This window comes from Lissotriton helveticus, chromosome 10, assembly GCF_964261635.1.
Source record: "Lissotriton helveticus chromosome 10, aLisHel1.1, whole genome shotgun sequence".
Classification (NCBI taxonomy): Eukaryota; Metazoa; Chordata; class Amphibia; order Caudata; family Salamandridae; genus Lissotriton; species Lissotriton helveticus.
Genome location: NC_136071.1, coordinates 589,465,961 through 589,482,502, shown reverse-complemented (window position 1 = coordinate 589,482,502; position 16,542 = coordinate 589,465,961). Strand labels below are relative to the sequence as shown.

General features: G+C 47.3%; 28 non-coding genes across 28 annotated transcripts; all 28 read right to left on the bottom strand.

Annotated features, from left to right (window-relative positions):
• Positions 1-391: 391 nt before the first annotated feature.
• On the bottom strand, positions 392-464 carry TRNAV-UAC (transfer RNA valine (anticodon UAC)). The gene has a single exon. It is a non-coding gene; the product is annotated as a tRNA-Val (tRNA).
• A 384-nt stretch (positions 465-848) lies between these two features.
• On the bottom strand, positions 849-920 carry TRNAP-CGG (transfer RNA proline (anticodon CGG)). Its single transcript has one exon. It is a non-coding gene; the product is annotated as a tRNA-Pro (tRNA).
• A 930-nt stretch (positions 921-1,850) lies between these two features.
• On the bottom strand, positions 1,851-1,962 carry TRNAL-CAA (transfer RNA leucine (anticodon CAA)). The gene is made up of 2 exons: positions 1,925-1,962; positions 1,851-1,896 (listed from the first exon to the last, which is right to left on the bottom strand). It is a non-coding gene; the product is annotated as a tRNA-Leu (tRNA).
• Positions 1,963-2,257: 295 nt separating this feature from the next.
• TRNAV-AAC (transfer RNA valine (anticodon AAC)) lies at positions 2,258-2,330 on the bottom strand. The gene has a single exon. It is a non-coding gene; the product is annotated as a tRNA-Val (tRNA).
• A 385-nt stretch (positions 2,331-2,715) lies between these two features.
• Positions 2,716-2,787, bottom strand: TRNAP-AGG (transfer RNA proline (anticodon AGG)). Its single transcript has one exon. It is a non-coding gene; the product is annotated as a tRNA-Pro (tRNA).
• A 434-nt stretch (positions 2,788-3,221) lies between these two features.
• Positions 3,222-3,294, bottom strand: TRNAV-UAC (transfer RNA valine (anticodon UAC)). Its single transcript has one exon. It is a non-coding gene; the product is annotated as a tRNA-Val (tRNA).
• Positions 3,295-3,678: 384 nt separating this feature from the next.
• TRNAP-UGG (transfer RNA proline (anticodon UGG)) lies at positions 3,679-3,750 on the bottom strand. The gene has a single exon. It is a non-coding gene; the product is annotated as a tRNA-Pro (tRNA).
• A 930-nt stretch (positions 3,751-4,680) lies between these two features.
• On the bottom strand, positions 4,681-4,792 carry TRNAL-CAA (transfer RNA leucine (anticodon CAA)). The gene is made up of 2 exons: positions 4,755-4,792; positions 4,681-4,726 (listed from the first exon to the last, which is right to left on the bottom strand). It is a non-coding gene; the product is annotated as a tRNA-Leu (tRNA).
• A 295-nt stretch (positions 4,793-5,087) lies between these two features.
• Positions 5,088-5,160, bottom strand: TRNAV-AAC (transfer RNA valine (anticodon AAC)). Its single transcript has one exon. It is a non-coding gene; the product is annotated as a tRNA-Val (tRNA).
• Positions 5,161-5,545: 385 nt separating this feature from the next.
• On the bottom strand, positions 5,546-5,617 carry TRNAP-AGG (transfer RNA proline (anticodon AGG)). The gene has a single exon. It is a non-coding gene; the product is annotated as a tRNA-Pro (tRNA).
• Positions 5,618-6,051: 434 nt separating this feature from the next.
• TRNAV-UAC (transfer RNA valine (anticodon UAC)) lies at positions 6,052-6,124 on the bottom strand. The gene has a single exon. It is a non-coding gene; the product is annotated as a tRNA-Val (tRNA).
• Positions 6,125-6,508: 384 nt separating this feature from the next.
• TRNAP-UGG (transfer RNA proline (anticodon UGG)) lies at positions 6,509-6,580 on the bottom strand. The gene has a single exon. It is a non-coding gene; the product is annotated as a tRNA-Pro (tRNA).
• A 930-nt stretch (positions 6,581-7,510) lies between these two features.
• TRNAL-CAA (transfer RNA leucine (anticodon CAA)) lies at positions 7,511-7,622 on the bottom strand. The gene is made up of 2 exons: positions 7,585-7,622; positions 7,511-7,556 (listed from the first exon to the last, which is right to left on the bottom strand). It is a non-coding gene; the product is annotated as a tRNA-Leu (tRNA).
• A 295-nt stretch (positions 7,623-7,917) lies between these two features.
• TRNAV-AAC (transfer RNA valine (anticodon AAC)) lies at positions 7,918-7,990 on the bottom strand. The gene has a single exon. It is a non-coding gene; the product is annotated as a tRNA-Val (tRNA).
• A 385-nt stretch (positions 7,991-8,375) lies between these two features.
• On the bottom strand, positions 8,376-8,447 carry TRNAP-AGG (transfer RNA proline (anticodon AGG)). Its single transcript has one exon. It is a non-coding gene; the product is annotated as a tRNA-Pro (tRNA).
• A 434-nt stretch (positions 8,448-8,881) lies between these two features.
• Positions 8,882-8,954, bottom strand: TRNAV-UAC (transfer RNA valine (anticodon UAC)). The gene has a single exon. It is a non-coding gene; the product is annotated as a tRNA-Val (tRNA).
• A 384-nt stretch (positions 8,955-9,338) lies between these two features.
• TRNAP-CGG (transfer RNA proline (anticodon CGG)) lies at positions 9,339-9,410 on the bottom strand. The gene has a single exon. It is a non-coding gene; the product is annotated as a tRNA-Pro (tRNA).
• Positions 9,411-10,340: 930 nt separating this feature from the next.
• Positions 10,341-10,452, bottom strand: TRNAL-CAA (transfer RNA leucine (anticodon CAA)). The gene is made up of 2 exons: positions 10,415-10,452; positions 10,341-10,386 (listed from the first exon to the last, which is right to left on the bottom strand). It is a non-coding gene; the product is annotated as a tRNA-Leu (tRNA).
• A 295-nt stretch (positions 10,453-10,747) lies between these two features.
• TRNAV-AAC (transfer RNA valine (anticodon AAC)) lies at positions 10,748-10,820 on the bottom strand. Its single transcript has one exon. It is a non-coding gene; the product is annotated as a tRNA-Val (tRNA).
• A 385-nt stretch (positions 10,821-11,205) lies between these two features.
• TRNAP-AGG (transfer RNA proline (anticodon AGG)) lies at positions 11,206-11,277 on the bottom strand. Its single transcript has one exon. It is a non-coding gene; the product is annotated as a tRNA-Pro (tRNA).
• A 434-nt stretch (positions 11,278-11,711) lies between these two features.
• On the bottom strand, positions 11,712-11,784 carry TRNAV-UAC (transfer RNA valine (anticodon UAC)). The gene has a single exon. It is a non-coding gene; the product is annotated as a tRNA-Val (tRNA).
• Positions 11,785-12,168: 384 nt separating this feature from the next.
• TRNAP-CGG (transfer RNA proline (anticodon CGG)) lies at positions 12,169-12,240 on the bottom strand. The gene has a single exon. It is a non-coding gene; the product is annotated as a tRNA-Pro (tRNA).
• Positions 12,241-13,180: 940 nt separating this feature from the next.
• On the bottom strand, positions 13,181-13,292 carry TRNAL-CAA (transfer RNA leucine (anticodon CAA)). Its single transcript has 2 exons — positions 13,255-13,292; positions 13,181-13,226 (listed from the first exon to the last, which is right to left on the bottom strand). It is a non-coding gene; the product is annotated as a tRNA-Leu (tRNA).
• A 295-nt stretch (positions 13,293-13,587) lies between these two features.
• On the bottom strand, positions 13,588-13,660 carry TRNAV-AAC (transfer RNA valine (anticodon AAC)). Its single transcript has one exon. It is a non-coding gene; the product is annotated as a tRNA-Val (tRNA).
• A 385-nt stretch (positions 13,661-14,045) lies between these two features.
• On the bottom strand, positions 14,046-14,117 carry TRNAP-AGG (transfer RNA proline (anticodon AGG)). The gene has a single exon. It is a non-coding gene; the product is annotated as a tRNA-Pro (tRNA).
• Positions 14,118-14,551: 434 nt separating this feature from the next.
• On the bottom strand, positions 14,552-14,624 carry TRNAV-UAC (transfer RNA valine (anticodon UAC)). Its single transcript has one exon. It is a non-coding gene; the product is annotated as a tRNA-Val (tRNA).
• Positions 14,625-16,020: 1,396 nt separating this feature from the next.
• Positions 16,021-16,132, bottom strand: TRNAL-CAA (transfer RNA leucine (anticodon CAA)). The gene is made up of 2 exons: positions 16,095-16,132; positions 16,021-16,066 (listed from the first exon to the last, which is right to left on the bottom strand). It is a non-coding gene; the product is annotated as a tRNA-Leu (tRNA).
• Positions 16,133-16,427: 295 nt separating this feature from the next.
• Positions 16,428-16,500, bottom strand: TRNAV-AAC (transfer RNA valine (anticodon AAC)). The gene has a single exon. It is a non-coding gene; the product is annotated as a tRNA-Val (tRNA).
• Positions 16,501-16,542: the final 42 nt, after the last annotated feature.

The following is a 16,542-nucleotide window of genomic DNA, read 5'->3' as shown; positions in this document are numbered from 1 at the left end:
CTAGTCGGTGAATGCTTCACCCAAAGCAAGCAACTGCACATGTTGCTCTCTTCTGCAATATGATTGCTGTCTTTTCCATGGCCGTCATCAAACAAGAAATTAAAAAGCCTCTGTCCTTCAGACAGTTTGTTTTCTCTAAGTGTCTGCTTGCGGTGAGGACAAGAAAAGCATTTCTGCTCTCATTCCTTGCTTTCATGAAGTAGGCCCACCCTTCAGAGCAAAGGGCGAGCAAGCGAATGGCGCAAGCTATCGTCACTTCTCTTTTCGAGCTGTCACTGAGATCCCTGGAGCACACTACGTCAGGTTGGTGAGGGATAGACAGCCTCTATTATCTCAGCTTTCCTATAAAGTCAGCCAGTAAAGGCAAACACTGTTAAAAACAGCAAACCACTGTTTCTGCCCGGTCTCGAACCAGGGACCTTTCGCATGTAAGGCGAACGTGATAACCACTACACTACAGAAACAGACACTAACTCAGGAATCTTGTTGGCATGTATTGGGCTGGAATGCACAGACTAAGGGCCAATGTCCTTGAAGCTCAAAGTTGGGCTCTCCTTACCCGGTCTCTATTTCTTTGGAAGACAGGAATGAGGACCACTTTTATTCCAAGAGGCGATTTTGAAACCATATCCTGAAATTACACTAGAAAAACACTATGCATGTAATGTTCCTACCATGCTGGTCTGGCCCAGAAAAGCAGTTGCAAAGAAGTCCTGCACTCCTTTATCCCGCCACAAGTGGAAAATAGCGTGCAGGGTAAGGAACTTTCTCGACATACACAGCGTCTTATAGCATTGAAAAGAAGAAATGCTCCTATAATACAAGCATCCTGAAAATGTCCACAGCATGGGCTCGTCCGGGATTTGTACCCGGGACCTCTCGCACCCGAAGCGAGAATCATACCCCTAGACCAACGAGCCTGAGTGGCCAGGAGACATTTTGAACAATTTCTGAAGCGTCTTTCAGAAAAAAAGCAGGGCTATTTGGCTAGTCTCCCTCTAAGTGAGCCTCACAACGTCATGTTTTCTCTCAAGTTGTTGTTTTTTCACTCTAGCAAGAAAGGGGGCAGCCAATCTCCTATCAGCCAGTGAGCAGAAAAAAGGCACAGATGAGAACAGCAAGCACTTTCTGGCAATTGTTCTCCTCTGCAAGTCCTGGACCCTTGCCCCATAGACTTCCACACCAGAAGCAATGAAGGGCCCACCATTTCCTGCGCCTGAGAAAGAGGGGTTTGATATTTGGATTCAAACGCGCTCGCTCAGCGCTCGATCAGGCGAGATTTATATGAGTGGCTCACAGGCCTGAAACACTCACCTGGGAGACCCAGAGTGGCTGACTTCTCAGTATAGCCATTGTTGGGCGAGTCACCTCCTTTCCTCCTGCCTCAATCTAGAATTGGCTGCAAATCATAAGAGAGAGTGCAATGCCCGTGTGCAGTGCCTACTCCCAGCTACCTCTCTGTCTTCCTTATGTAAATTAGAATTTGCAAGGGGGGACCAATGGCATTCTGCTCCTCCCACATAACCAGGAAGCCCTGTTGAACATGTCTGCCTGTGTTTTTGCAGGGACAGTGCCTTCTCTGCCCAAAAGGTGGCAGGAGAGCCTCACAACAAATGATGGGATCAACTGCTTAGTTAGAAACCCAGCATGGCAGTTACTGTGATGGAGTGCAAATTTAATGGAAGGTGTGCCTGAGGTGTCATTTCCAGAAATCCATGGAATTGTGATTGAGGGCCCAGCCTGATTGTTGGTGGATTTCTCTTCACATGCTACAGGTTCCTGCAAAGATTGTGGTGTTTGCCGGGAACGCACTGCAAAAAACAGGAAGATTTACGGGTGTAAAAGGGACCTGTCAGAAGTGGGATTTGAACCCACGCCTCCATGAGGAGACCAGAAGGCTCAGCTACACTGAAGATCAAGCTCTCTTGAGTCTGGTGCCTTAGACCACTCGGCCATCCTGACGGCTCATGAGGGGGGCTTAGGTCTAACTCTTCTATCTGCACCTGCCAATGTTTCCACTTACAACCTTCACAGCAATGTCACAGGTGTAAAGGCCCCAACAATACAACATAGCTTAAACAAAATAAACATAGGCACAAGAACGACCCCCAGATGACGGATGCAGATAACTTTGTTTCGTCTTGCAAAGGTAAAGAAAGTTTCCCACGGCTCACTGTGTTCAAAGACCACCTCTTCTTAAACTTGCATTCAGATAATAAGGTTTTAGAGTGTGCACATAAAAGCAGCCAACGCTCAGTGTTTCTGCCCGGTCTCGAACCGGGGACCTTTCGCGTGTTAGGCGAACGTGATGACCACTACACTACAGAAACGACCTTGCTGCTTGTTACTGTTAAAGCAAAGTTCCTCTCAAGGCTTCACCCTACTTCTATTCTGCTGTATCAGCAGCAGCTCAGAATGTGCAGAACAAGTGTGAAAACCTCAGAGATATCATCCAACATGCTTGCAATTAGACGTATTCAAAATTTACTTGTGCAGGCATCGACAGACAAATATCTGATGCCTAAATGTCTGCGAGTACAGCTTGGGAAAGCATCACCTGGGACACACTGAGACTAAGCAGGTAGGCAGAAAAAGCACGGTGATCCATTTTTCTTCTGAGGTTAGGAATATGTTGCGCAACAATGCACCGAGTATTACTAGAAATAGTCAGGCATAGTGCATTTTTAGTACGATTTGTATGTTTAGCTCTAAAAAGGGCTCGTCCGGGATTTGAACCCGGGACCTCTCGCACCCTAAGCGAGAATCATACCCCTAGACCAACGAGCCACGCAAGAGTCACCTCTGACATGGCTCCAGGGGTTAGTGGCAGCTAGTCGGTGAATGCTTCACCCAAAGCAAGCAACTGCACATGTTGCTCTCTTCTGCAATATGATTGCTGTCTTTTCCATGGCCGTCATCAAACAAGAAATTAAAAAGCCTCTGTCCTTCAGACAGTTTGTTTTCTCTAAGTGTCTGCTTGCGGTGAGGACAAGAAAAGCATTTCTGCTCTCATTCCTTGCTTTCATGAAGTAGGCCCACCCTTCAGAGCAAAGGGCGAGCAAGCGAATGGCGCAAGCTATCGTCACTTCTCTTTTCGAGCTGTCACTGAGATCCCTGGAGCACACTACGTCAGGTTGGTGAGGGATAGACAGCCTCTATTATCTCAGCTTTCCTATAAAGTCAGCCAGTAAAGGCAAACACTGTTAAAAACAGCAAACCGCTGTTTCTGCCCGGTCTCGAACCAGGGACCTTTCGCGTGTAAGGCGAACGTGATAACCACTACACTACAGAAACAGACACTAACTCAGGAATCTTGTTGGCATGTATTGGGCTGGAATGCACAGACTAAGGGCCAATGTCCTTGAAGCTCAAAGTTGGGCTCTCCTTACCCGGTCTCTATTTCTTTGGAAGACAGGAATGAGGACCACTTTTATTCCAAGAGGCGATTTTGAAACCATATCCTGAAATTACACTAGAAAAACACTATGCATGTAATGTTCCTACCATGCTGGTCTGGCCCAGAAAAGCAGTTGCAAAGAAGTCCTGCACTCCTTTATCCCGCCACAAGTGGAAAATAGCGTGCAGGGTAAGGAACTTTCTCGACATACACAGCGTCTTATAGCATTGAAAAGAAGAAATGCTCCTATATTACAAGCATCCTGAAAATGTCCACAGCATGGGCTCGTCCGGGATTTGAACCCGGGACTTCTTGCACCCAAAGCGAGAATCATACCCCTAGACCAACGAGCCTGAGTGGCCAGGAGACATTTTGAACAATTTCTGAAGCGTCTTTCAGAAAAAAAGCAGGGCTATTTGGCTAGTCTCCCTCTAAGTGAGCCTCACAACGTCATGTTTTCTCTCAAGTTGTTGTTTTTTCACTCTAGCAAGAAAGGGGGCAGCCAATCTCCTATCAGCCAGTGAGCAGAAAAAAGGCACAGATGAGAACAGCAAGCACTTTCTGGCAATTGTTCTCCTCTGCAAGTCCTGGACCCTTGCCCCATAGACTTCCACACCAGAAGCAATGAAGGGCCCACCATTTCCTGCGCCTGAGAAAGAGGGGTTTGATATTTGGATTCAAACGCGCTCGCTCAGCGCTCGATCAGGCGAGATTTATATGAGTGGCTCACAGGCCTGAAACACTCACCTGGGAGACCCAGAGTGGCTGACTTCTCAGTATAGCCATTGTTGGGCGAGTCACCTCCTTTCCTCCTGCCTCAATCTAGAATTGGCTGCAAATCATAAGAGAGAGTGCAATGCCCGTGTGCAGTGCCTACTCCCAGCTACCTCTCTGTCTTCCTTATGTAAATTAGAATTTGCAAGGGGGGACCAATGGCATTCTGCTCCTCCCACATAACCAGGAAGCCCTGTTGAACATGTCTGCCTGTGTTTTTGCAGGGACAGTGCCTTCTCTGCCCAAAAGGTGGCAGGAGAGCCTCACAACAAATGATGGGATCAACTGCTTAGTTAGAAATCCAGCATGGCAGTTACTGTGATGGAGTGCAAATTTAATGGAAGGTGTGCCTGAGGTGTCATTTCCAGAAATCCATGGAATTGTGATTGAGGGCCCAGCCTGATTGTTGGTGGATTTCTCTTCACATGCTACAGGTTCCTGCAAAGATTGTGGTGTTTGCCGGGAACGCACTGCAAAAAACAGGAAGATTTACGGGTGTAAAAGGGACCTGTCAGAAGTGGGATTTGAACCCATGCCTCCATGAGGAGACCAGAAGGCTCAGCTACACTGAAGATCAAGCTCTCTTGAGTCTGGTGCCTTAGACCACTCGGCCATCCTGACGGCTCATGAGGGGGGCTTAGGTCTAACTCTTCTATCTGCACCTGCCAATGTTTCCACTTACAACCTTCACAGCAATGTCACAGGTGTAAAGGCCCCAACAATACAACATAGCTTAAACAAAATAAACATAGGCACAAGAACGACCCCCAGATGACGGATGCAGATAACTTTGTTTCGTCTTGCAAAGGTAAAGAAAGTTTCCCACGGCTCACTGTGTTCAAAGACCACCTCTTCTTAAACTTGCATTCAGATAATAAGGTTTTAGAGTGTGCACATAAAAGCAGCCAACGCTCAGTGTTTCTGCCCGGTCTCGAACCGGGGACCTTTCGCGTGTTAGGCGAACGTGATGACCACTACACTACAGAAACGACCTTGCTGCTTGTTACTGTTAAAGCAAAGTTCCTCTCAAGGCTTCACCCTACTTCTATTCTGCTGTATCAGCAGCGGCTCAGAATGTGCAGAACAAGTGTGAAAACCTCAGAGATATCATCCAACATGCTTGCAATTAGACGTATTCAAAATTTACTTGTGCAGGCATCGACAGACAAATATCTGATGCCTAAATGTCTGCGAGTACAGCTTGGGAAAGCATCACCTGGGACACACTGAGACTAAGCAGGTAGGCAGAAAAAGCACGGTGATCCATTTTTCTTCTGAGGTTAGGAATATGTTGCGCAACAATGCACCGAGTATTACTAGAAATAGTCAGGCATAGTGCATTTTTAGTACGATTTGTATGTTTAGCTCTAAAAAGGGCTCGTCTGGGATTTGAACCCGGGACCTCTCGCACCCTAAGCGAGAATCATACCCCTAGACCAACGAGCCACGCAAGAGTCACCTCTGACATGGCTCCAGGGGTTAGTGGCAGCTAGTCGGTGAATGCTTCACCCAAAGCAAGCAACTGCACATGTTGCTCTCTTCTGCAATATGATTGCTGTCTTTTCCATGGCCGTCATCAAACAAGAAATTAAAAAGCCTCTGTCCTTCAGACAGTTTGTTTTCTCTAAGTGTCTGCTTGCGGTGAGGACAAGAAAAGCATTTCTGCTCTCATTCCTTGCTTTCATGAAGTAGGCCCACCCTTCACAGCAAAGGGCGAGCAAGCGAATGGCGCAAGCTATCGTCACTTCTCTTTTCGAGCTGTCACTGAGATCCCTGGAGCACACTACGTCAGGTTGGTGAGGGATAGACAGCCTCTATTATCTCAGCTTTCCTATAAAGTCAGCCAGTAAAGGCAAACACTGTTAAAAACAGCAAACCGCTGTTTCTGCCCGGTCTCGAACCAGGGACCTTTCGCGTGTAAGGCGAACGTGATAACCACTACACTACAGAAACAGACACTAACTCAGGAATCTTGTTGGCATGTATTGGGCTGGAATGCACAGACTAAGGGCCAATGTCCTTGAAGCTCAAAGTTGGGCTCTCCTTACCCGGTCTCTATTTCTTTGGAAGACAGGAATGAGGACCACTTTTATTCCAAGAGGCGATTTTGAAACCATATCCTGAAATTACACTAGAAAAACACTATGCATGTAATGTTCCTACCATGCTGGTCTGGCCCAGAAAAGCAGTTGCAAAGAAGTCCTGCACTCCTTTATCCCGCCACAAGTGGAAAATAGCGTGCAGGGTAAGGAACTTTCTCGACATACACAGCGTCTTATAGCATTGAAAAGAAGAAATGCTCCTATATTACAAGCATCCTGAAAATGTCCACAGCATGGGCTCGTCCGGGATTTGAACCCGGGACCTCTTGCACCCAAAGCGAGAATCATACCCCTAGACCAACGAGCCTGAGTGACCAGGAGACATTTTGAACAATTTCTGAAGCGTCTTTCAGAAAAAAAGCAGGGCTATTTGGCTAGTCTCCCTCTAAGTGAGCCTCACAACGTCATGTTTTCTCTCAAGTTGTTGTTTTTTCACTCTAGCAAGAAAGGGGGCAGCCAATCTCCTATCAGCCAGTGAGCAGAAAAAAGGCACAGATGAGAACAGCAAGCACTTTCTGGCAATTGTTCTCCTCTGCAAGTCCTGGACCCTTGCCCCATAGACTTCCACACCAGAAGCAATGAAGGGCCCACCATTTCCTGCGCCTGAGAAAGAGGGGTTTGATATTTGGATTCAAACGCGCTCGCTCAGCGCTCGATCAGGCGAGATTTATATGAGTGGCTCACAGGCCTGAAACACTCACCTGGGAGACCCAGAGTGGCTGACTTCTCAGTATAGCCATTGTTGGGCGAGTCACCTCCTTTCCTCCTGCCTCAATCTAGAATTGGCTGCAAATCATAAGAGAGAGTGCAATGCCCGTGTGCAGTGCCTACTCCCAGCTACCTCTCTGTCTTCCTTATGTAAATTAGAATTTGCAAGGGGGGACCAATGGCATTCTGCTCCTCCCACATAACCAGGAAGCCCTGTTGAACATGTCTGCCTGTGTTTTTGCAGGGACAGTGCCTTCTCTGCCCAAAAGGTGGCAGGAGAGCCTCACAACAAATGATGGGATCAACTGCTTAGTTAGAAATCCAGCATGGCAGTTACTGTGATGGAGTGCAAATTTAATGGAAGGTGTGCCTGAGGTGTCATTTCCAGAAATCCATGGAATTGTGATTGAGGGCCCAGCCTGATTGTTGGTGGATTTCTCTTCACATGCTACAGGTTCCTGCAAAGATTGTGGTGTTTGCCGGGAACGCACTGCAAAAAACAGGAAGATTTACGGGTGTAAAAGGGACCTGTCAGAAGTGGGATTTGAACCCACGCCTCCATGAGGAGACCAGAAGGCTCAGCTACACTGAAGATCAAGCTCTCTTGAGTCTGGCGCCTTAGACCACTCGGCCATCCTGACGGCTCATGAGGGGGGCTTAGGTCTAACTCTTCGATCTGCACCTGCCAATGTTTCCACTTACAACCTTCACAGCAATGTCACAGGTGTAAAGGCCCCAACAATACAACATAGCTTAAACAAAATAAAAATAGGCACAAGAACGACCCCCAGATGACGGATGCAGATAACTTTGTTTCGTCTTGCAAAGGTAAAGAAAGTTTCCCACGGCTCACTGTGTTCAAAGACCACCTCTTCTTAAACTTGCATTCAGATAATAAGGTTTTAGAGTGTGCACATAAAAGCAGCCAACGCTCAGTGTTTCTGCCCGGTCTCGAACCGGGGACATTTCGCGTGTTAGGCGAACGTGATGACCACTACACTACAGAAACGACCTTGCTGCTTGCTACTGTTAAAGCAAAGTTCCTCTCAAGGCTTCACCCTACTTCTATTCTGCTGTATCAGCAGCGGCTCAGAATGTGCAGAACAAGTGTGAAAACCTCAGAGATATCATCCAACATGCTTGCAATTAGACGTATTCAAAATGTACTTGTGCAGGCATCGACAGACAAATATCTGATGCCTAAATGTCTGCGAGTACAGCTTGGGAAAGCATCACCTGGGACACACTGAGACTAAGCAGGTAGGCAGAAAAAGCACGGTGATCCATTTTTCTTCTGAGGTTAGGAATATGTTGCGCAACAATGCACCGAGTATTACTAGAAATAGTCAGGCATAGTGCATTTTTAGTACGATTTGTATGTTTAGCTCTAAAAAGGGCTCGTCCGGGATTTTAACCCGGGACCTCTCGCACCCTAAGCGAGAATCATACCCCTAGACCAACGAGCCACGCAAGAGTCACCTCTGACATGGCTCCAGGGGTTAGTGGCAGCTAGTCGGTGAATGCTTCACCCAAAGCAAGCAACTGCACATGTTGCTCTCTTCTGCAATATGATTGCTGTCTTTTCCATGGCCGTCATCAAACAAGAAATTAAAAAGCCTCTGTCCTTCAGACAGTTTGTTTTCTCTAAGTGTCTGCTTGCGGTGAGGACAAGAAAAGCATTTCTGCTCTCATTCCTTGCTTTCATGAAGTAGGCCCACCCTTCAGAGCAAAGGGCGAGCAAGCGAATGGCGCAAGCTATCGTCACTTCTCTTTTCGAGCTGTCACTGAGATCCCTGGAGCACACTACGTCAGGTTGGTGAGGGATAGACAGCCTCTATTATCTCAGCTTTCCTATAAAGTCAGCCAGTAAAGGCAAACACTGTTAAAAACAGCAAACCGCTGTTTCTGCCCGGTCTCGAACCAGGGACCTTTCGCATGTAAGGCGAACATGATAACCACTACACTACAGAAACAGACACTAACTCAGGAATCTTGTTGGCATGTATTGGGCTGGAATGCACAGACTAAGGGCCAATGTCCTTGAAGCTCAAAGTTGGGCTCTCCTTACCCGGTCTCTATTTCTTTGGAAGACAGGAATGAGGACCACTTTTATTCCAAGAGGCGATTTTGAAACCATATCCTGAAATTACACTAGAAAAACACTATGCATGTAATGTTCCTACCATGCTGGTCTGGCCCAGAAAAGCAGTTGCAAAGAAGTCCTGCACTCCTTTATCCCGCCACAAGTGGAAAATAGCGTGCAGGGTAAGGAACTTTCTCGACATACACAGCGTCTTATAGCATTGAAAAGAAGAAATGCTCCTATAATACAAGCATCCTGAAAATGTCCACAGCATGGGCTCGTCCGGGATTTGAACCCGGGACCTCTCGCACCCGAAGCGAGAATCATACCCCTAGACCAACGAGCCTGAGTGGCCAGGAGACATTTTAAACAATTTCTGAAGCGTCTTTCAGAAAAAAAGCAGGGCTATTTGGCTAGTCTCCCTCTAAGTGAGCCTCACAACGTCATGTTTTCTCTCAAGTTGTTGTTTTTTCACTCTAGCAAGAAAGGGGGCAGCCAATCTCCTATCAGCCAGTGAGCAGAAAAAAGGCACAGATGAGAACAGCAAGCACTTTCTGGCAATTGTTCTCCTCTGCAAGTCCTGGACCCTTGCCCCATAGACTTCCACACCAGAAGCAATGAAGGGCCCACCATTTCCTGCGCCTGAGAAAGAGGGGTTTGATATTTAGATTCAAACGCGCTCGCTCAGCGCTCGATCAGGCGAGATTTATATGAGTGGCTCACAGGCCTGAAACACTCACCTGGGAGTCCCAGAGTGGCTGACTTCTCAGTATAGCCATTGTTGGGCGAGTCACCTCCTTTCCTCCTGCCTCAATCTAGAATTGGCTGCAAATCATAAGAGAGAGTGCAATGCCCGTGTGCAGTGCCTACTCCCAGCTACCTCTCTGTCTTCCTTATGTAAATTAGAATTTGCAAGGGGGGACCAATGGCATTCTGCTCCTCCCACATAACCAGGAAGCCCTGTTGAACATGTCTGCCTGTGTTTTTGCAGGGACAGTGCCTTCTCTGCCCAAAAGGTGGCAGGAGAGCCTCACAACAAATGATGGGATCAACTGCTTAGTTAGAAACCCAGCATGGCAGTTACTGTGATGGAGTGCAAATTTAATGGAAGGTGTGCCTGAGGTGTCATTTCCAGAAATCCATGGAATTGTGATTGAGGGCCCAGCCTGATTGTTGGTGGATTTCTCTTCACATGCTACAGGTTCCTGCAAAGATTGTGGTGTTTGCCGGGAACGCACTGCAAAAAACAGGAAGATTTACGGGTGTAAAAGGGACCTGTCAGAAGTGGGATTTGAACGCACGCCTCCATGAGGAGACCAGAAGGCTCAGCTACACTGAAGATCAAGCTCTCTTGAGTCTGGCGCCTTAGACCACTCGGCCATCCTGACGGCTCATGAGGGGGGCTTAGGTCTAACTCTTCTATCTGCACCTGCCAATGTTTCCACTTACAACCTTCACAGCAATGTCACAGGTGTAAAGGCCCCAACAATACAACATAGCTTAAACAAAATAAAAATAGGCACAAGAACGACCCCCAGATGACGGATGCAGATAACTTTGTTTCGTCTTGCAAAGGTAAAGAAAGTTTCCCACGGCTCACTGTGTTCAAAGACCACCTCTTCTTAAACTTGCATTCAGATAATAAGGTTTTAGAGTGTGCACATAAAAGCAGCCAACGCTCAGTGTTTCTGCCCGGTCTCGAACCGGGGACCTTTCGCGTGTTAGGCAAACGTGATGACCACTACACTACAGAAACGACCTTGCTGCTTGTTACTGTTAAAGCAAAGTTCCTCTCAAGGCTTCACCCTACTTCTATTCTGCTGTATCAGCAGCGGCTCAGAATGTGCAGAACAAGTGTGAAAACCTCAGAGATATCATCCAACATGCTTGCAATTAGACGTATTCAAAATGTACTTGTGCAGGCATCGACAGACAAATATCTGATGCCTAAATGTCTGCGAGTACAGCTTGGGAAAGCATCACCTGGGACACACTGAGACTAAGCAGGTAGGCAGAAAAAGCACGGTGATCCATTTTTCTTCTGAGGTTAGGAATATGTTGCGCAACAATGCACCGAGTATTACTAGAAATAGTCAGGCATAGTGCATTTTTAGTACGATTTGTATGTTTAGCTCTAAAAAGGGCTCGTCCGGGATTTGAACCCGGGACCTCTCGCACCCTAAGCGAGAATCATACCCCTAGACCAACGAGCCACGCAAGAGTCACCTCTGACATGGCTCCAGGGGTTAGTGGCAGCTAGTCGGTGAATGCTTCACCCAAAGCAAGCAACTGCACATGTTGCTCTCTTCTGCAATATGATTGCTGTCTTTTCCATGGCCGTCATCAAACAAGAAATTAAAAAGCCTCTGTCCTTCAGACAGTTTGTTTTCTCTAAGAATCTGCTTGCAGTGAGGACAAGAAAAGCATTTCTGCTCTCATTCCTTGCTTTCATGAAGTAGGCCCACCCTTCAGAGCAAAGGGCGAGCAAGCGAATGGCGCAAGCTATCGTCACTTCTCTTTTCGAGCTGTCACTGAGATCCCTGGAGCACACTACGTCAGGTTGGTGAGGGATAGACAGCCTCTATTATCTCAGCTTTCCTATAAAGTCAGCCAGTAAAGGCAAACACTGTTAAAAACAGCAAACCGCTGTTTCTGCCCGGTCTCGAACCAGGGACCTTTCACGTGTAAGGCGAACATGATAACCACTACACTACAGAAACAGACACTAACTCAGGAATCTTGTTGGCATGTATTGGGCTGGAATGCACAGACTAAGGGCCAATGTCCTTGAAGCTCAAAGTTGGGCTCTCCTTACCCGGTCTCTATTTCTTTGGAAGACAGGAATGAGGACCACTTTTATTCCAAGAGGCGATTTTGAAACCATATCCTGAAATTACACTAGAAAAACACTATGCATGTAATGTTCCTACCATGCTGGTCTGGCCCAGAAAAGCAGTTGCAAAGAAGTCCTGCACTCCTTTATCCCGCCACAAGTGGAAAATAGTGTGCAGGGTAAGGAACTTTCTCGACATACACAGCGTCTTATAGCATTGAAAAGAAGAAATGCTCCTATATTACAAGCATCCTGAAAATGTCCACAGCATGGGCTCGTCCGGGATTTGAACCCGGGACCTCTTGCACCCGAAGCGAGAATCATACCCCTAGACCAACGAGCCTGAGTGGCCAGGAGACATTTTGAACAATTTCTGAAGCGTCTTTCAGAAAAAAAGCAGGGCTATTTGGCTAGTCTCCCTCTAAGTGAGCCTCACAACGTCATGTTTTCTCTCAAGTTGTTGTTTTTTCACTCTAGCAAGAAAGGGGGCAGCCAATCTCCTATCAGCCAGTGAGCAGAAAAAAGGCACAGATGAGAACAGCAAGCACTTTCTGGCAATTGTTCTCCTCTGCAAGTCCTGGACCCTTGCCCCATAGACTTCCACACCAGAAGCAATGAAGGACCCACCATTTCCTGTGCCTGAGAAAGAGGGGTTTGATATTTGGATTCAAACGCGCTCGCTCAGCGCTCGATCAGGCTCGATCAGGCGAGATTTATATGAGTGGCTCACAGGCCTGAAACACTCACCTGGGAGACCCAGAGTGGCTGACTTCTCAGTATAGCCATTGTTGGGCGAGTCACCTCCTTTCCTCCTGCCTCAATCTAGAATTGGCTGCAAATCATAAGAGAGAGTGCAATGCCCGTGTGCAGTGCCTACTCCCAGCTACCTCTCTGTCTTCCTTATGTAAATTAGAATTTGCAAGGGGGGACCAATGGCATTCTGCTCCTCCCACATAACCAGGAAGCCCTGTTGAACATGTCTGCCTGTGTTTTTGCAGGGACAGTGCCTTCTCTGCCCAAAAGGTGGCAGGAGAGCCTCACAACAAATGATGGGATCAACTGCTTAGTTAGAAACCCAGCATGGCAGTTACTGTGATGGAGTGCAAATTTAATGGAAGGTGTGCCTGAGGTGTCATTTCCAGAAATCCATGGAATTGTGATTGAGGGCCCAGCCTGATTGTTGGTGGATTTCTCTTCACATGCTACAGGTTCCTGCAAAGATTGTGGTGTTTGCCGGGAACGCACTGCAAAAAACAGGAAGATTTACGGGTGTAAAAGGGACCTGTCAGAAGTGGGATTTGAACCCACGCCTCCATGAGGAGACCAGAAGGCTCAGCTACACTGAAGATCAAGCTCTCTTGAGTCTGGTGCCTTAGACCACTCGGCCATCCTGACGGCTCATGAGGGGGGCTTAGGTCTAACTCTTCTATCTGCACCTGCCAATGTTTCCACTTACAACCTTCACAGCAATGTCACAGGTGTAAAGGCCCCAACAATACAACATAGCTTAAACAAAATAAACATAGGCACAAGAACGACCCCCAGATGACGGATGCAGATAACTTTGTTTCGTCTTGCAAAGGTAAAGAAAGTTTCCCACGGCTCACTGTGTTCAAAGACCACCTCTTCTTAAACTTGCATTCAGATAATAAGGTTTTAGAGTGTGCACATAAAAGCAGCCAACGCTCAGTGTTTCTGCCCGGTCTCGAACCGGGGACCTTTCGCGTGTTAGGCGAACGTGATGACCACTACACTACAGAAACGACCTTGCTGCTTGTTACTGTTAAAGCAAAGTTCCTCTCAAGGCTTCACCCTACTTCTATTCTGCTGTATCAGCAGCGGCTCAGAATGTGCAGAACAAGTGTGAAAACCTCAGAGATATCATCGAACATGCTTGCAATTAGACGTATTCAAAATTTACTTGTGCAGGCATCGACAGACAAATATCTGATGCCTAAATGTCTGCGAGTACAGCTTGGGAAAGCATCACCTGGGACACACTGAGACTAAGCAGGTAGGCAGAAAAAGCACGGTGATCCATTTTTCTTCTGAGGTTAGGAATATGTTGCGCAACAATGCACCGAGTATTACTAGAAATAGTCAGGCATAGTGCATTTTTAGTACGATTTGTATGTTTAGCTCTAAAAAGGGCTCGTCGGGGATTTGAACCCGGGACCTCTCGCACCCTAAGCGAGAATCATACCCCTAGACCAACGAGCCACGCAAGAGTCACCTCTGACATGGCTCCAGGGGTTAGTGGCAGCTAGTCGGTGAATGCTTCACCCAAAGCAAGCAACTGCACATGTTGCTCTCTTCTGCAATATGATTGCTGTCTTTTCCATGGCCGTCATCAAACAAGAAATTAAAAAGCCTCTGTCCTTCAGACAGTTTGTTTTCTCTAAGTGTCTGCTTGCGGTGAGGACAAGAAAAGCATTTCTGCTCTCATTCCTTGCTTTCATGAAGTAGGCCCACCCTTCAGAGCAAAGGGCGAGCAAGCGAATGGCGCAAGCTATCGTCACTTCTCTTTTCGAGCTGTCACTGAGATCCCTGGAGCACACTACGTCAGGTTGGTGAGGGATAGACAGCCTCTATTATCTCAGCTTTCCTATAAAGTCAGCCAGTAAAGGCAAACACTGTTAAAAACAGCAAACCGCTGTTTCTGCCCGGTCTCGAACCAGGGACCTTTCGCGTGTAAGGCGAACGTGATAACCACTACACTACAGAAACAGACACTAACTCAGGAATCTTGTTGGCATGTATTGGGCTGGAATGCACAGACTAAGGGCCAATGTCCTTGAAGCTCAAAGTTGGGCTCTCCTTACCCGGTCTCTATTTCTTTGGAAGACAGGAATGAGGACCACTTTTATTCCAAGAGGCGATTTTGAAACCATATCCTGAAATTACACTAGAAAAACACTATGCATGTAATGTTCCTACCATGCTGGTCTGGCCCAGAAAAGCAGTTGCAAAGAAGTCCTGCACTCCTTTATCCCGCCACAAGTGGAAAATAGCGTGCAGGGTAAGGAACTTTCTCGACATACACAGCGTCTTATAGCATTGAAAAGAAGAAATGCTCCTATATTACAAGCATCCTGAAAATGTCCACAGCATGGGCTCGTCCGGGATTTGAAACCGGGACCTCTTGCACCCAAAGCGAGAATCATACCCCTAGACCAACGAGCCTGAGTGGCCAGGAGACATTTTGAACAATTTCTGAAGCGTCTTTCAGAAAAAAAGCAGGGCTATTTGGCTAGTCTCCCTCTAAGTGAGCCTCACAACATCATGTTTTCTCTCAAGTTGTTGTTTTTTCACTCTAGCAAGAAAGGGGGCAGCCAATCTCCTATCAGCCAGTGAGCAGAAAAAAGGCACAGATGAGAACAGCAAGCACTTTCTGGCAATTGTTCTCCTCTGCAAGTCCTGGACCCTTGCCCCATAGACTTCCACACCAGAAGCAATGAAGGGCCCACCATTTCCTGCGCCTGAGAAAGAGGGGTTTGATATTTGGATTCAAACGCGCTCGCTCAGCGCTCGATCTGGCTCGATCAGGCGAGATTTATATGAGTGGCTCACAGGCCTGAAACACTCACCTGGGAGACCCAGAGTGGCTGACTTCTCAGTATAGCCATTGTTGGGCGAGTCACCTCCTTTCCTCCTGCCTCAATCTAGAATTGGCTGCAAATCATAAGAGAGAGTGCAATGCCCGTGTGCAGTGCCTACTCCCAGCTACCTCTCTGTCTTCCTTATGTAAATTAGAATTTGCAAGGGGGGACCAATGGCATTCTTCTCCTCCCACATAACCAGGAAGCCCTGTTGAACATGTCTGCCTGTGTTTTTGCAGGGACAGTGCCTTCTCTGCCCAAAAGGTGGCAGGAGAGCCTCACAACAAATGATGGGATCAACTGCTTAGTTAGAAACCCAGCATGGCAGTTACTGTGATGGAGTGCAAATTTAATGGAAGGTGTGCCTGAGGTGTCATTTCCAGAAATCCATGGAATTGTGATTGAGGGCCCAGCCTGATTGTTGGTGGATTTTTCTTCACATGCTACAGGTTCCTGCAAAGATTGTGGTGTTTGCCGGGAACGCACTGCAAAAAACAGGAAGATTTACGGGTGTAAAAGGGACCTGTCAGAAGTGGGATTTGAACCCACGCCTCCATGAGGAGACCAGAAGGCTCAGCTACACTGAAGATCAAGCTCTCTTGAGTCTGGTGCCTTAGACCACTCGGCCATCCTGACGGCTCATGAGGGGGGCTTAGGTCTAACTCTTCTATCTGCACCTGCCAATGTTTCCACTTACAACCTTCACAGCAATGTCACAGGTGTAAAGGCCCCAACAATACAACATAGCTTAAACAAAATAAACATAGGCACAAGAACGACCCCCAGATGACGGATGCAGATAACTTTGTTTCGTCTTGCAAAGGTAAAGAAAGTTTCCCACGGCTCACTGTGTTCAAAGACCACCTCTTCTTAAACTTGCATTCAGATAATAAGGTTTTAGAGTGTGCACATAAAAGCAGCCAACGCTCAGTGTTTCTGCCCGGTCTCGAACCGGGGACCTTTCGCGTGTTAGGCGAACGTGATGACCACTACACTACAGAAACGACCTTGCTGCTTGTTACTGTTAAAGCAAAGTTCCTCTCAAG